Raw genomic sequence first — 16498 nt, 5'->3', positions numbered from 1 at the left:
ACCACTGCTAAGATTCTTTATTCCTTCCCTTCCTTTCTGAAAGACTTTTGAATGTAAAGTTACCTCTACATAACTAGAGAACTGCTATGTCTAGAGCAATTCATTATTATTAGTTTTTTGGCTAGTGCTACCACTACTTACAAAATATATTTTTCTGTAAACGTTTTTGTAAACTACTAGACCAGGCATGTCAAACTTGCGATGTCACATGACGTCACGCAACGTATCGGGCCAGTTTTGCCATTGCCAGCAATGAGGTAGGCGCGGCTTCCACGTGACGCATCCGGCCCACGGGCTGGCAGTTTGACATCCCTGCACTAAACAAATATAGATCCCTATATGCAGGGCTTCCCAACCTTGGCAACTTTAAGACCTGTGGACTTCAACTCCCAGAATTCCCCAGCCAGCCATGCTGGCTGGGGAATTCTGGGTGTTGAAGTCCACAGGTCTTAAAGTTGCCAAGGTTGGAGAGCCCTGCTATATGCAAACGAATACACGGACTGTTGGCAGGAATGATAGAAAATGATGTTATATGGTGAAGGGGTGATGGAGGGATTTTTGCTGCTTCCCAAGCTAGTGACTTTGAGAAAGATAGTATTAGCAAATACTATCTACCAAAGGACACTCAACTACCACCAGAATGAACAATGGCTAGCATTCCAGAATTTAAAAACTATAGACATGCCCAGGATTACAACTACGAGTATCATCACGGATTGGAAAACCCAGAAAATATTTAGGAAATTTATGCTTAGATCAGAGTTCAGCATTGTTCTGTGAATGGCATGTTTATTCTGAATCTGAACTTCATACCTACTTAAACTATTATGAATAATCCTGGACTCATCTTTCTTCTTTCTTTCTCATATCTGGCAGTAATATCATTTTGATTCTGTTGTGTGAAGAGTTACAATTACGTTCTTTTTCAAGAGCTGTTGTTTTCTTGACTATTTGGATCACTAACACCTTTTCTCTCTCTTGGGCACGGGTGTCAAACTCGAGCATGTTCCATGACATATTGTGACGTATCACATTTTTTTTTGCCTTTGCGGAGCTGGGTGGGCGTGGCCTGCCCATGACGCATCCAGCCCATGGCCCGCCAGTTTGACACTGGCTCTTTGTGTAGTCAAAAGTGTATGTGCATGCAGACACACACACACACACACACACATGAGCAACTCATTTAACAAGCCCAGAATTTGACATAGAAAATGCCAGGAGGAAATACATTTTTTAAAAAAAAATATTGAGCAACTTTTTCAGTTTTCCCTAGACTGAATATTTATTTTGCATGTGTTCTAGTTGTCAACATTTATTTGTCTTTTTCTTTAATTACAGCTTTGAATTGAGAAACTGCAGTGGGACAGTTGCAATACACAAGTGTATTTTGCTGTTGTTATTATTATTAGTCTTTTTGCCTTAAGCCAGTGATGGCGAACCTTTTAGAGACCCAGTGCCCAAATTGTAACCCAAAACCCACTTATTTATCACTGGGTGCCAGGTGGGCGTGGCTGCGGTGGTCATGGCAGATTAGGTGGGTGGGGCCAGGGCGGTGGGGGCCAGTCCCTCACCATCTCCGGGGCACGGCACGCGTGCCCACAGAGAGGGCTCGGAGTGCCGCCTCTGGCACACGTGCCATAGGTTCGCCACCACTGCCTTAAGCACTCGTAGCAGATACTGAATCTCTCTTCTTTTGAAGTCTACTTACAAATGAATGTTTGCCTGTTGCCATTTTACATGGCAATTCATTACCCACAGAAACAGAATAACCAGGGATGTCCATGAGGGTGTCCAAAAAACCTAAGATGGCAGCTGTGACCAAAGTCTCACCTTTTGTGTGTGTGTATTGCACACCGGTTGCATGCAAAAATGGGACAGGGCTTTGGTAGTGCCTACTTTTGCAGAATGTGCAATGAAATCCAATTTTGGTGAGGGAATAATAATGTGAAATAATTTGGATACAAAAAGAATTGAGGCTTGGTAAAAGCAAATAAGTAATTACAGTAATAAAAGGTAAAGTTTCCCCTATCAGTCATGTCTGACTCGAAGGGGTGGTGCTTATCTCTGTTTCTTAATGGAGGGAGCCAGCATTGTCCAAAGACACTTTCGTGCTCATGCGGCCAGCATGACTATACACTGAAGTGCACAGAACACGGATGTCAAGGTTCTGACTAATGGATCCAAACAAATCAGAACTCCGAGGCTTGAAGTTTCCTCAAAGAACATGTTTATTGGATACATAATATCAGCATGGTCAAAAGTGAAACCAACTTTAACTTTCACCCCAGGAATTCAATGTAATTAATTGTAACACTTCCCTCTCCCTACTATGCTATTGATCATGCTAACCAAGGAGAACAATTGGCGGGCTCCGTGACATTTCTTCTCTCCACCTTCCAGCACTTGTGGGAATGACCTTGGTTCCCACAGGATCATTCTGTTTAGTCTAGCATTCCTTTTGGTTTCTTTGCCCCCCCCCCCTTCCTCCCAACCTATGTGGCAACTGAGAATGACAAAGATTGTTCCAGCCAGGTTCGTTTCAAAAGTTGACAGCTGTTACCTTCCCATCAAAGTGGTACCTATTTATTTATTCACATTTGCATGCTAAGGCATTTTTTGCTGGATACTGGCAAAAAATGTTGTAAATCACAATTATATGATCACAAAATACTACAACTGGCCATAAAGGTAAACCAGTTGCCAAGTGCCCAAAATACAGTCATGTGACTTTCTCCCTCTCCCTCTCCTCCCCGTATGTGTGTATGTATGTGTTTGTGAATGTGTGTGTGTGTGTGTGTGTGTGTGTGTGTAATCACTGGAACATGAGAACCTGGTCATAACTAGCTTTTGGGAAGGTTTATTGATGTTGCTAAGCGATGACAACCTGTATGGAAACCCGCATGTTTGTCTTATTTTGTTTGTTTAATTCCTTTCAAGAAGAAATGGAAGTTTGGAATATTATATTGAATTGTTGTTTTATAATAATAGTGAACAATTCTGAAGTACAAAGTCCAATTGCAATATTTTTTTCTTCTATTCAAGAAATTAGCTTTTTCCAAAAATGGGATATTTTTTTTTACTAGCAGCTTGAAGGGAGATGACTAACATATTTAATTCTGCAAAGTGTTCATCTGGAAGTAAATGGAGCTCAGCCTTGTTCTTTAATATTTAATACAAACTTTATTAATTTTTTTAAATAAGAATATAAATAAAAGATTTCATTTCTGATTTACTCCTACCTCTAGGCTAGCAGTATCATTTTCTAACACATTATCAGGCTTGCATTTATTTGCTCTTGTGCTTTGACTAATTATTTTATTTTGTTACATTTTGCAAATTATGAGGCTCAGGGTATTAAGTCTGCATTTCAATAAAGACATGATTTTACAGTTCTTCAGTTGAATAATATATGGACAGAATTTGGGTGCATAGCCACTGAAAACAGTTCACGTATACTTTGGTACTGGATTGAGATCAGTGAATAAGATCCAGAAAGATCCCTTAGACATCCTTAAATTATTAGGCAAAAAAATCATGTAAACTGGAAACTACCATTTTATAACATATCAGAAATTGCTTTGGAATGAATCTTCACCATACCTTGTTGGGTAGGCTACCATGTAAGAGGAAGACTTTTTAAATGGCTACCATTGTACTGGTATTATTTTACGTGGTATTGCATTTTATATGAATCTTTTAATGTATGCTTTTTAAAATTATTTTAACTCCTTGTTTTTAAATTGCTATTATCATTTTTAGTCTGTCAATTATTTTGAGATTTTTTTTAAAAAACGGGAAGTGAATAGAAATGTTTTAACTGCAAACCTGTCAGGCCCAAAACCAAAAATGGCATGTGGTAATTCTTCCAGGCTGAGTTCTTTATCTTGTACCAATCTTGCCAGAGTGAGGAATCCACTATCTTCATCTACAATATGCTCTGGGATTCATTAGAGAAGGGCTGTCTTCATCCTCCTTCTCTCACACATGACATCTGGGCTATGTTGTCTCTTACTCCTTACTTCTGCACCCCTTCCCTCTGAGGATCCACCTCCTCACTGCTTTCCATTCTAATATCTAAAAGTATCAAAACTGACTTTGAACTATATATATATGAATTCATTATGGCTTCCCTTGGACTGGACTAGGCCAGTGGTTCTTAACCTTTTTGAACGAATCGCCCCCTTGAGCCAATGAGGAAGTTGTCATTGCCCCCCTCTCCCAACATAACCTCTCAATCACAACATAGGAAATAATTCTTCAATTTATGCAAACAATTTTTTTGTTTTCTTTAAAATTGTCATCAGGACATATCGATGCAAGTAATTTATTTCCAGTCTTTTTCCCATATCTCAACTGTGTGAAAAATTTTGGTGCCACCCATCACTTTATTCCCAAACTTCGTGATACATGTATTTCATTATTATCTTATTTATTCAAGACACTTAAATGTAATGATCACTGAAAACAAAATTCAATCCACTAATAGCGAGCAATCTGATGTTTTTGTACGACAGATATACAGCGATTCACTGTACGAAAAAGTCTCAAGTCTCCCCAAAACTTCTCGCTCCATCGCCCCCATATCACCCCCTTTTCATTCCTTGCCCCCGCGTCACTCCTTTTTGTTCCATCGCCCCCCTGAAAAATGAAATCACCCCCTGGGGGGCGATATCGCCCAGGTTAAGAACCACTGGACTAGGCAATACTAAGTGATGAAGGAGATATTGTTTTTTATCCACAATTCAACAGTTATTCATAGTAAATGTTTGTCAGCCTTACCTGATAGACTGGACAGGGAACACAGACAGATAAACTAATTCTACTTCATAGTAAAATTACATTAATAGAAGACTGAAAGACTGAAGACCAAAAGTCCTATTCTCCTGCTGTCACCTTTACAATCTGATAACTTTGGGAGGGTGCCCCCTTTCCCTCTTGCTCTGCCAACTATGCAGCTGTCCTTCCTATCTGACTATTCCCAAGGCAGCATCACTTTTCCCAGTTTCCAAAGATCATTTCCACATACCATTACAATGTTCCATACTCCATCCACAATTGCTCATAGTTCTCTGGCCATGATGATGGTTCTGTCAAATTCATAATGGTCTGCTTTTTCACAGGTAATGCAAACCCCAGCAGACATGGCACTAGCATGAATAGAAAACTGCAATAAACAAATAGCAACCTTGCTTCAACTTCAAATTCTTCTCTCCCATCCAGACACTTACAGTGTCCAAGACCAGAATAAGATATCAGCAGCATCTCCCTACTCCCTGTGGTGGTGATATAAGTTGGATATCATCAGTGTACTGATGATACTGTACTCCAAACTATCAGATGACCTCTAACCCAAGTATTTAGATGTTTATTTAGATGTTAAAGAGCAGGGCAGGGAAGACCACAACTCTGTAACACTCTGTAAAGACATGATATTGGGAAAGAAAGCAATGAACAGCTAAAGGAGAAGAAATGAAAACTCAGTCCTGAAAAAATGGAAAGTCGGAGAAAGAAACTTAGCTTGAGAGAAATTCCCTCAAACTCTCAAGATTATGTTATTGTATCCAACAATAATATAATAGTATTCCTAAAATCCCTGTTTGTTTCTTGACCTGGCCAACTTCAAAGAGCTGACATATCCCATAAGACATGGCTACTAGGTCAATCTCTGTCTCTTCAGACGGAATTTTCCTAATGAGGGAGAAACAAAACTATTATAAAAGAGTGCCTTCAACTCAACCACTGCAGTCAACCTAGCAAGATACTATGGCCAGTAGTACCAAAATTGCTGAGAGACTGAAAAGGATTAGGAGAGGCATAAAATAGAGATCCAAGCTCCTACAAAGTTCACCCAGAGAGTGACCAATGCTGTCTTAGTTCCATACCTAGGTCTTAGTAAAAATGATGCATATAATATACTTCTTCTAATGTGGTCTCTAGCTGATTTGTTACCATCTTCTCAACAATGATTGCCCAGATGGTGGGAGAATGGCTAATAGTTAACTAAGATCATAAGTCCAATGATGACCCATTCAGAAGGGGTAATACTATAGCTTCCTTCAAGACTATTGGCAATTCCTCTTCATTTACCAAGTACTTACAGAAGATTCCAATGAAGACAATATAGCAAGACAGAGGTCTAGTCAACACTAAAGGAATTCTTTCCAGAAGGAGTCAAAATGTTAGTGAATCTGAGTAACTTCATCAACAAACGCTATGTAAATAGATCACAGTTGCCAGCTGGGTGATCCAAAAAGGGAATTTACAGTGCTAAACAAGTAGTGGTGGGATTCAAATACCTGAACATCCGGTTCTTTGCATGGATGCAGGTCTGGGCCTCTGAGGCCTAGAACGGACTTCCGGAAGTGACATCAATGCACTTCTGGTGGGCCGTTCTAGGCTTGGGAGATCTCCTCCAGGCCTCTGAGGCCTAGAATGGACTTCCAGAAGCAGCATGGGTTCAGCCGGTTCTCTGAACTCAACAAAATTTAGCTACCGGTTCTATCGAACCGGTGCAAACCGGCTGAATCCCACCCACTGTAAACAAGGCAGTTGGATGACATTATCCTTTGAGAATAACTCAAAAGAAGGGATGCAAACTAACAAGTAATGCTACCTTAAAAGTCTGTATTAATTTTAATATGTGGATTCTTTAGACTACTACACCTTTCTTTCAGGATTGCATGAAAATCTGAAACAATTAATACCACTTTACAATGCCTTAGTAAGGCCACACTTGGAATACTGCATCCAGTTTTGGTCACCACGATGTAAAAAAGATGTTGAGACTCTAGAAAGAGTACAGAGAAGAGCAACAAAGATGATTAGGGGACTGGAGGCTAAAACATATAAGGAACTGTTGCTGGAACTGGGTATGTCTAGTTTAACGAAGAGAAAGATGAGGGGGGACATGATAGCAGTGTTCCAATATCTCAGGGGCTGCCATAAAGAAGAGGGAGTCAAGCTATTCTCCAAGGCGCCTGAAGGCAGAACAAGAAGCAACAAGTGGAAACTAATCAAGGAGAGAAGCAACCTAGAACTAAGGAGAAACTTCCTGACAGTTAGAACAATTAACCAATGGAACATCCTGCCTCCAGAAGTGGTGAATGCTCCAACACTGGAAGTTTTTAAGAAGAGACTGGACAGCCGTTTGTCTGAAATGGTGTAGGGTTCCTGCCTGGGCAGGGGGTTGGACTCGATGACCTCCAAGGTCCCTTCCAACTTTATTATTATTATTATTAATTCAGAATACTTTAGCAAACAACAGAAGGATTATGCTCACTTTAAATATCAAGCACCTCTTTCAAATATGTATAACCCAATTATCAACTTCCAATTTAGTGCACAGTGATTTCCCAGCAATATAAAGGAGTTCCATGGAAGTTAATGTAGCTTGCATGGAGGAGACTTAAAAACTGGGTGGTTGCCACATCTATGGAACATCTGTAGGTAGATAGACTAAATAAATACATCTCTGCCCTTCAGAACAGCAGGGAATAGGGCTCCACAACAAATGAATGATCACGAACCTAGCAATAAAATCACTGTCCTTTTCACTTTTACAGTGAAGAGCATGGGGAATGGCATCTTGGCAAGTGAATGCAACGTAAAGCCTACTGCCAAATCCAAATGCTACATAGGTCACAGCCATGCCTTTATTTTCCATGCTGTCTATCTGGGAAGAAGGCCATGAAAACTAAGCTATTTTCATAGTCTTAAACTTGTTTGATTTTTGAATTGAATTTGCAGACTAGTTACTGCACATTAACTACTGAATGTTCTGAATTCTAAAAGCAGGTCAATTACAAAAATTTCAATTTAGGAATTGGGAGTTATCTTCTTCAGTGGAGTATTTTAGGAAGTGCAGGATATTTTGGAACCAGGAGTTAATTTTATACCGTTGCTTCATTTTCTGCTCAACTCAATTTATTCTATTTATCTATTTATTTATTTATTTGCCCCCCAAAGCAAGTCACAAATATAATTTAAACTTGGCATTAGCTAAAACAGTTTAACAAGTAAAATACACAATAGACTTAAAACCCCAACTCATTGTTTTGTTACTAAGAGTCTTATTTTTATAGTCGTAGTTAAAAATCTGGCTGTTGCCACTCCTCTGAGGATTTTCATCTGCAAGTAAAAAAATTACACGCAGGTAGTCCTCAACTCAGAACTATAATGGAACTTGCCCATTATGGCCGTACTATGGTGACAGTAGTTAAAGTAAGGCAGCCACATGCTTGCTTCACTTAGTGACCCTTAAGCCTCCTCTCCCCAATGCAGTCATTAAGTGACTATGCAAATCATTAAGGAAAACATGGGGTGCCTCGGGGTGGCACCCCATGGGAAGCATAGAGCAAGCCCAAACTTGCTTGCTGCAGTCTCCTGAGGTCTCCCCCATCCTGAAGCATCCCATGCTCTGCTTTCCCACCTTTCAGGGACCCCTCAGACCTTGGGCCTGCTTCCTACCTACTCCCACACCCTCTTTTCTAGCCCCCATCACCCATCACACACTCAAAGAGCTCTGGAGCTCCAAAGTTCATGTTAGGGCAGGGCTCTCTGTCCCTTGGCATTTCTGGTTGCATAGTTGCATCTTGAAAGCAGGCACCATTTTTGGAGTAGCCACAATTAGTTTTCCTTGACTTTTGTGAAAGAGTCTTGGCAAATTGTTGAGAAAGAGGCAAGTTGCTTTTGTACAACTAAAGCATATCCTTGTCTATTTTTCAGTAAGTATCCATATGTATTTACCCACAAATTACTGTACAGCAACTTTAGAGCAAACTGGCTTCTTTTATTCAGGAGCATGAATGTGGTTATTGTAGTAGCAATTAACTGTAGTAAAAGTGCAAATTCAGTGTAGCGTGAAGCTGGCATGTGTACTGGAAAATAAATAATCCACCTAATAAACGGGGACAGTTGCAGGCTATAACAAGTGCTACAGACTAATGTTGGTGATAGACTTTAGAATTCACAAACATCCGCAATGCAATTCTGAAGCCCTTCTGTACCTATAAATAAGTGCAGTATATCTCTCCTTAGCCTGTGACAAACACTGAAACTACACAAACCTTCTGTAAGGAAAGGTGTAGTCAATGGATTTTCTCTGCATTTGTAGTGGTGTAATTGAGAGGGAAATTTGCCTCCCGGTCTACAATAAACAAGAGCAACCACAAATGAACTGTGAAGGTGATTGGGTTATTCTCTCCTGTACAAACGCAAAACTGCATGGCAGATTCCCACTCTCACCGGCTGTGATTAACTCCTCTTGATTTAATTGTGTCTTGAGGGGAGAACTGAGCTTGAGAGCAAAAGTGTTGCTGCCAGCACAGCTCTACAATGTTGAACCAAGCCAGACACAGACAGATGTGCAGACAAGAGAGCAAGTATTAAACGGCAGCTTCAAATATTTTAATAGATAGATAGATAGATAGATAGATAGATAGATAGATAGATAGATAGATAGATAGATAGATAGATAGATAGATAGATAGATAGATAGATAGATAGATAGATAGATAGATAGATGACAGACAGACAGACAGACACTGATTGATTGATGACTTTAGGGAGTTTGAAAAAAACCAGAAATTTCAGTCTACTTTTTTTTTTTTTTTTTTAGTGCTGATGGGGTCTATATTTTGCTGCCTGAAGTTCATCTAACCTAATCTTCCATTTTCAGCAATAGGAGAGCAGCTCAGAAGTTAAAATTAAATCTGTGTTCATGAAGGGTCATGGAGGTTCAATTAACTGAGCTTTTTCCAAACTGGGCAAAGGTTAGGTTATTAGATCTGGGTGCAGGAATCTAGAAGATCAGTAAGTAGCAACAAAGAGATACTGAAAACTCTAATCCTTTACTACAATCTAATGCTTGGATATTTGCAACCCCGGATAAGGGGATTTGTAGCTCAAAAACAGAGCTGTCCTTCACAAATCTAATTATATGTAGCAATAGCAATAGCACCTAGACTTATATACCGCTTCACAGTGCTTTACAGTCCTCTCTAAGTGGTTTAAAGAATCAGCATATTGTGCCCAACAATCTGGGTCCTCATTTTACTGACCTCGGAAGGATGGAAGGCTGAGTCAACCTTGAGCCAGTGAGAATTGAACTTCTGGCAATTTGCAGAATTAGCCTGCAATACTGCATTCTGCGCCGCCACCATGGCTCAAATATGTGTGCATTTGTCTGCATGCACATGTAAGCATGCATATGTGTGTGAAAATCCATCCGTCCATTTTTCCCTCCATGCTGATATATGTAACTGAGGGTCTTTTTCCTCATGTTTCTTACCACAAGATAATATCTCTGGGTAGCTTCTTTTCTTTTCCTTTTTTTAAATCATCGCTTTCATCTTGTCTCCGGCCCATGCCTGAGGCAGGCCTAAGTTGGGATTTGCTGAAGCAGTTTTCCATGGAAGTCACCCTTGCCCTCTTGTTCCCTGGGCCCTTTCCATTGCTTCCGTTCCTTAACTTTCCCTCCTTGTAGTAACAGCGAAGAACCTGACTTGAGGGATTTGAAAAGAAGGGATCTCTGGAAATGCACAACTCTTCTACAACCAACGATCAATTAGCAAGCCATTTGATAATGTTAGCACCTAGAGAGTGCTGTAAAGCAGTGTAAAGCAGTATATAAGTCTAAGTGCTATTGCCAAGTGCCATTCTTTATCTCTTTACTGCCATCTAACCATCAACTGGAGTTTTGCAGCTCAAGTCTGTTAGTCCTAAACATGATCATTCTCTATCTAAAGCATCAAGCTAAGGTGCCAAGCTTTGTCCTACTTCTACAAAATGTCCTGGATGGATGGATCTCTTCCATTGACTGGAAATGTCCAGTCGAGAGGATGACAGCAAAGCTGCATTATGTGCTAACTGTATTAAAGAGAACATGCAACACAGGAAATTGGGACACCTCCAATCAGCAAGAAAGTATTTGTTGTATTTGACTGACTGACTGACTGACTGACTGACTGACTGACTGACTGACTGACTGACTGGCTGGCTGGCTGACTGACTGACTGACTGACTGACTGACTTACTGACTGACTGACTGACTGGATTTCTAATCCACTTTCATTCGGCCACATGCCCAATAATCCCTCCTCTAATTTTTCCCCACAGCCAAGCAATAAGATGAGCTGAAGAACATAACCAGGTCACTATTTAACTGAATCATAGGAGAAAGTCCTCTTGTCTCACCAGTTAGAAACATTCTTAATCAAGAAAAGATAAGGAGAAAAAAAATCCATGTTTAAGTTTATAAGTAAAGCCATGAGATATTGTGGCTGTTTATAACAATGTGAATTGTTTTTGTTTTGATTTTCATCTTCTGGCTGAATTTATTTTATTTATTTATTACAGAATTTCAATAGAAGGCCATAGGGATGTTTTAGATTTGCATTCCAATTAATGAATAAACATATGCAAATGAGCAGTGGCCTGTTTTTTTGTTTTCCTTTGGGACAGAAACAACCTTAATTTGCACTTCTGCCATCATAGCTTTAAAGCAGAAACTATTGCTCTTCTTTGGGTGATTGAACAGAATTTTTACCTCCCTGTCATTGCTCTTAACTGCCACCACTAAAAATACCAAAATTGTTTGGTTTGAGGACACACACATATGTGTTGTACGCTGGTGAACAAAATTATCTCTGAACTGGAAAACCTCTGAATTAAATACCCAAGTCTACATTCCTTAGACTAGCAATCCTATTAAAATGCATGAAGAGTTAAGCTATTGTGAAGGTATTTGTAGGGACATTGTAAGCAACACTGGCCACCCTATAGCCTGCAGGCTGATGCTGGACTGCAGCAATCCATACCATTGGATGGAATTGCTGAAGTTGCTCAGGATTACAGTGTGAGCAAGATTGGGAGTAAGGATATTTGGGGAAAGCCATTCTGTCAAGGGTCATAATAGCACTTGAGAGGAAATATGTTCAGCTTGCAATGCTTAGTAAGGCTATAATTGACCTCAGTTCCCCTTCGAAAGAAATCTTGTTGAAAAAGCCAAAAAAGTGCATTCAGCCTTGTGGGAGTTTAGATAGAATTTCCTACATTTTAATTTTTGCATGAGCCATCAGACCTGACTAGATTTTCTTTGGTGGGAGGACTAATTTCTTCACTTGATTGTTTCTTGCTCATGAAGATGAACATGCTTTTAAAATTGGAGAAAGAAAATCAATAATCTGCACTAATAACACTAGTTTGAAACAAAAGATTGCAAGCTCTACTAATAAAAGTAAAAAAGCACAGTGTTAGACCTAAGAATATATATAAGTTATTAATGTTATTAATTACACACACATATATACATACATATAAATATATGGGCAATTCGGAAATAAACCTCTGTTTGAGCATGTGCAAGAAATAGAAATAGGCGGAGATAGCAATGCCCGTTCTATGGTGCCGTGCGCAGTAGTTCAGTAGGCAGTGAGGAGTGGAAGGAGAAAGTTGTGTTGCAGTTGACTCATCTGCTAGATCAATTGAAAGCGAATCCTGCCATAGAAAATCCCACCAAACATGAAGTGCGTGCAGTACTATGATTCCTGTGTGCGAAAAAACCTTCGGCAGCTGCGATTCATCACAAACTGTGTAATGTTTACGGACCAAATGTGATGAGTGAAGGTGTTGTATGTCTATGGTGTCACATGTTTAAAGATGGACGAACTGACGTGTACGATGAGGCAAGAAGTGGCCGCCCATCTGTAGTCAGTGACGCACAATGCTCTTCAAAATACTGTTACAGGGTGGCTTCATTCCCAGGCAGGAGATTTTTTTTGCAGAAGGAATTTTAAACCTTGTAAGACGTTATGACAAGTGCCTCAATTTGAATGGCAATTATGTCGAAAAGTAAGGTAATGCTGTAGTCTTCTAATGCATACAATAAACATTTTGTATCTGCAAGTGTCTGTCATTGATAATCGAACAGAGGTTTATTTCCAAATTGCCCTCAATATACAATCTCAACAGTAAAGGGACAGTAAAGGAAGTCAAGAAATATGCCACATATTACCACTTGGTAGAGCAGCCATGTAAGCCTTGGAAAAAATGTTCACATGCCATTTCTCTATATCTACAACAATCAGAATTGTGCAAGTACTGGTATTTCTTGTGATATTTTATGGAAGTGAAAGTTGGACTCTGAAGAAGCTAGTTAGAAAGAATATGGATGCATTTGAACTTTGGAATTGGAGAAGATTCTTGAGAATACAATAGACATCCAAGAAAACAAACAAGTGGATGATTGAACAAATCAACCCAGTATTCTTACTTGAGGCACAAATGATCAAGTTCAAATTATCATACTTTTGATATGTTATGTGAAGACCCAGTTCTCTGAAGAGGGCTGTGGTGTTGGAAAGGTGGAGATAAAGAGAAGGAGAGCAAAACTAGCAGCAAGATGGATGGATTCAGTTACAATGGCATTGGTACACTGTAGAAAACCAAGTTAGGGACAGGTTGTCATGGGGAAAAAATATTTCTATGTGGTCAGTAAGAGTCGGCACTGACTTGATGGTACATAACCATTCAATGACTCAATGATTCAATTTGTTTTGTGGGGTCTTTAGATTGAAAATCCTCACTTTATTCCTGAGGATATGTCATTCTGAAAGGATGAATATGGCTTAGTTTCTAATATGGCTTTTCCGGGACATTTAGTCTCAGTAATACTCAGATATGACACTGTGAAAAAGGAAGGAAGGAAGGAAGGAAGGAAGGAAGGAAGGAAGGAAGGAAGGAAGGAAGGAAGGAAGGAAGGAAGGAAGGAAGGAAGGAAGGAGCACTATCTCTTTCAAACAGAGCAAAAGGGAGTTTAGTATGAAAAGTCTTGAATAGTCTATTGATGACTGTCATCCTGACTGAGATTGCATGGGCTTCCTCACTGTTTCTTTCTCAATGAGTTTTGATCCAGTGTCAGAGAGAAGAACAGAATAAGATATTTTAAGATCTGACCTGTTTCTTTCCATTTCAATATTTCCTAGAAAAGGAAAGGTGGTTCTTTTTCCCATGACAGCATCCTGTGCTTCTCTGAAATGTGCTTCGGCAGCATTTTCTACTTTTATAAATGGAAGTTGTCTATCAAGGACATGCTGCATCCCATTTTGCTTTTGGGGAATTCACTCATTACCATCCATGGTGAAACAAAGGGCATCACAGTATACCGATTTGCTTTTGCTTGGGTCAGAAGGCAAGGAAGGAGATAAAGGTCATTTAGCTCAAAAGCACACTATCAGTGTAGGCTCCTTTTAACGAAAACATGCCTTGGATGCTAATACAGACATGGGAAAGGAGAGTACAGTCCTGTTTTGTCCCTGTGGTCTGACTCTGCTCCCTCATTACACTGGAAGAGAAGTAGATCTCAGCATGAACATTTTGTACTGATGCAGTTTCCAATTTAATCTATAAATTCAACATAATTAGGATGTAAATGGCATGGGGAGGAGTGCATAAATATATCATGGGGGTGGGTTTAAAGAAGCCAAGTAGTGAAGAAAGAAGCAGAAAGGTTTCAGCCAGTTATCACACTCTTGCTTATTTCCATGGCACATGGAGAGGCAGTGCTTTCGTCTACTGAAACCTTCCCCAAAAGCTGATTAGTAGTAAATTATTCATAGCCTTTATCACTTAAGATGGCAGGGAAGGATTCTGCATTCTGAGAGTTCCACTAAAAAACAAACATGAAAAATCAGCTGGTCACAGAGTAGACCACACATTAGAAATCTTTCTCATGGTTCTACATTTATAATTTTAAGAAGATCTCTCTCCTGGAGTGGAATAATCCTTTGCAGGAGAAAGCATTCCCTTAAGTTGTCCTGGCTGGTATTAATTTTCAATACAGCCACCTGTTTTTCTAATATACATAATATGCTGGAGATTATTCTGTTGCAAAAGTGAAGAATGACTAACAATGTCCACAGTAATTTTTTTTTTTTTTTAAATCCACAGTATTTGCACCTAATAAAATAACCTGTGTCAAAAGTTCTCATGAGGGCTCCACAAAACAAAACAAAACAACCTACCTCCAGAAATTGTGAATGCTCCAACACTGGAAGTTTTTAAGAAGAGACTGGACAACCATTTGTCTGAAATGGTATAGGGTTTCCTGCCTGAGCAGGGGGCTGGACTAGAAGACCTCCAAGGTTCCTTCCAACTATTATTATTATTATTATTATTATTATTATTATTATTATTATTATTATTATTATTATTATTGTTGTTGTTGTTGTTGTTGTTGTTGTTGTTGTTGTTGTTGTTGTTGTTATGGATCATTGCACAGTCAGCCAGATGTTCAGACTAGATTTGGCATTTGGCATTTTGTCTACCTATCGAGTCCTTACCAAGGACCTGGGATAGGCAGATGTGGATGTTTGATGGTATTACAGATATCGTCGCAGGATGGAAGCAGTTCCTAGTAAGGCCGTCTTTTGCAATTGACTAATGGTGAATTTGTCAATGCCAATGGTGTCCAAGTGGTGCTCCAGTTGTTTTGGGATTGCACCCAAGGCGCCTATTACTATTGGTACTACCCTTGCTTGCTTTTGCCACAGTCTTTCTATTTCTATTTGTAGGTCTTTGTATTTTGTTATCTTCTCCAGTTCTTTCTCATCTATTCTGCTGTCCCCAGGCACTGCCACTTCCACTATCCAGACTTTTTTGTCTCTCTTATCGACAATTGTTAAGTCCGGGGTGTTATGTTGCAGATGCTTGTCTGTTTGAATTCTGAAGTCCCAGAGCAGTTTAATTTTATCATTTTCTATGACTTTCTCTATTTTATGATCACACCAGTTTTTGCTTACAGGCAAATGATATTTCTTACAGATCTTCCAATGCACCATTGTTGCTACTTTGTCATGCCGCTGCTTGTAGTCAGTCTGTGCAATCTTCTTGCAGCAGCTTACCAGGTGGTCCACTGTTTCTTCAGCTTCTTTGCATAGGCGGCACTTACTGTCTGTTGCTGTCTTCTCAATTTTGACTTTATATGCATTTGTCCTTAAGGCTTAGTCTTGTGCAGCCAGAATTAGTCCCTCGGTCTCTTTCTTCAATTTTCCTTCTCTTAGCCATTGCCAGGTCTTCTTATTATCTGCTTTCCCAGCTATTTTTTTTTAATGTACTGGCCATGTAGTGCTTTGTCTTCCCGTGCCTCTATTCTGTTCTTCATTTGGTCTTTCTTGTAGGCCAGTTTGGTCTCTCCAGTAGTCAGTAAGCCTTCCTGATATACTAATTTCAGTGCATCTTCATCATTGTCCTTGAGATATTCTTCCAAAGCCATTTTTTCTTCTTCAACCATCTGATGTACTTGCAGCATTCCACGCCCACCTATTTGCATTGGTAGATAAAGTCTGTCAATGTCACTGCATGGATGAAGGGGATGATTCATTGTCATTATTTTTCTGGTCTTCCTATCCATTGCTTTTAGTTCTGCTTGAGTCCAGTATTATTATTATTATTATTATTATTATTATTATTATTATTATTATTATTATTATTATTATTATTA

This window comes from Protobothrops mucrosquamatus, unplaced genomic scaffold, assembly GCF_001527695.2.
Source record: "Protobothrops mucrosquamatus isolate PMUCROS unplaced genomic scaffold, P.Mucros_1.0 scaffold_89, whole genome shotgun sequence".
NCBI lineage: Eukaryota > Metazoa > Chordata > Lepidosauria > Squamata > Viperidae > Protobothrops > Protobothrops mucrosquamatus.
Note: the sequence above shows the minus strand (reverse complement) of the source record.